This window comes from Belonocnema kinseyi, chromosome 4, assembly GCF_010883055.1.
Source record: "Belonocnema kinseyi isolate 2016_QV_RU_SX_M_011 chromosome 4, B_treatae_v1, whole genome shotgun sequence".
NCBI classification, from domain to species: Eukaryota; Metazoa; Arthropoda; class Insecta; order Hymenoptera; family Cynipidae; genus Belonocnema; species Belonocnema kinseyi.
Window position 1 is genome coordinate 115,075,904 of NC_046660.1, and position 2,124 is coordinate 115,078,027.

Below are 2,124 nucleotides of genomic sequence, written 5' to 3' on the forward strand. Positions count from 1 at the left end.
AAGCGGATAGAGATATAAATAGAACCGCCGAAGTGTTCCGACCGGCAATCGTGCACCTTCGAGTTTTCAAATTCAGAAGAGGAGAAATGGGTTGCGCGCGCATCCCAGTCATTTATACCGTCTTCTACTATAATCACACGGCCGTAGCCATGTATTGGACCCACGAAGGAATAATAAGGAGACCCAACTGCCAGTGGGAAGCCATCTGAAACTGGCAATATAAACATTACCGTAAGTGATACGCACATGACAGGAAGATCTTAGATTTGAGTGCGCAAGTGCGCAGTTGTCCTCTTCCTATACATGGAAAAGTGTGCGAGTGAGAAAGTTTGTCAAATTGACGTAAGTTAGAGTTTGTGTTCTTTTGTTAATCATTATACGTAAGATACGCAAAATAAATATATTAACAGTATTTTCGGTACTTGTTTGAAAAATGTGTGAACAAATCTTGAGAAGGAAACGTATAGGTAAGTACCTTTTAAATTTATAATATGATAAATAGGCTAAAGATTCTCAAGGCTCTGAGAAGCTCTGAGAAATTCTCCGCAGGCACTCAGGTAGTGAGTAAAGGTTAAATTTCTAAATCATTTCTATTAAAATTAAATGACAGTTAGGTAAAACAATAAAATATATTAGACGTTTATTGTACTTACTGTGAAGGCTTTAAAAAAACGAAGTGTATTTGCCTTCTTCGGCGTTTAACTTCGTCCACAACCCGGAACTTGACACCTCATGGCTTAGAACACATTTCTGACACTTACATCAAAACAAACAAACAGAGCCTCTGAACTTACGTCAATTTGACAAACTTTCTCACTCGCACACTTTTCCATGTATAGAAAGATGACCACTGCGCACCTAAGCACTCAAATCTAAGATCTTTCTGTAATGTGCGTATCACTTACGGTAATGTTTCTATTGCCAAGTGGGGGAACGGAGTTAGGTCTCCTTATTATTCCTACGTGATTGGACCACACATCTCGGTCCAGATCTGGGATCACTGCACCTGCATCAAAACAAACGAACAGAACCTCTCTAACTTACGTTAAGGTACTATATTAGATGGGAATATGCAAGCTCCAATTCCGGTTCCACGACAAATTCAAAATGGCTAGATTGATATCGAATTATATAAATACACTTCCGTGATATAGATTATTTATTTTTAAAATATACTGAAGCATTGTTATCAAAACATAAATTATAAATAAAATTACGTGATATAATATATAAAATATTTAAATCTTCTATTTTTACAAAACGGAGCACTGCAGCAGACCATTTTTCTTATATTCTAAACTTAATTTTAATTAAACTATACAACATGCTTATCGCACTGTTTCCCGCGAACTATCCAGGAACCAGAATGGCGGTTGCATATTCCTGTCTAATATAGTACCCTACTTACGTCAATTTGACAAGCTTTCTCACTCGCACACTTCTCCATATCTAGGAAGAGGACAATTGCGCACCTGCGCACGAAAATTAAAAATTTTCCTGTAATGTGCATACCTTTTACGGTAATGTTTCTATTCCCAAGTGTGGAAATGGAGTTATATCTCCTTATTATTCCTTCGTAATCTCAAAGCTGGTTATATGTAGCAATGTGCCGTTTTAGAAATTTATACTTTTTGAAACTTTCAAGTGAAACTTTCAATGAAAAGTTTCAAAGTCAGTGAAACTTTAGCATTTTTAGCTATATTTATAATAATTATAGATGAAAAATGCCTAATGTACATTAAAAATAAGTTTTTTAATTATAAGAACTGCACTTTAATTTTTTTTTTTAATTTCAAATCTGTTTTAATATCAAATAAACTGAGCCAGAAAACAGAAGCAGAACTAACATAACCTAAAATACAAATACCTGAGATACCAATAAAAGCGCCAAAGTTTGAAATTTTGATCATGATTGATAGTAATTCAATTCAACACATTTGATCAATTTCGCACATAGAACTTCTTTATATTTTATGCATAATTTAATTTTAATTTTCTAACTGCAGTTTCTTGTAATTATATTTGGCTGCACTAAAACAATGAGTCAAGAGGTCAGCCATTAATAAACTAATTTAAATTAAAAATAGGAAAAAATAAGTGGGAAATAAATTTATTCTTATTATT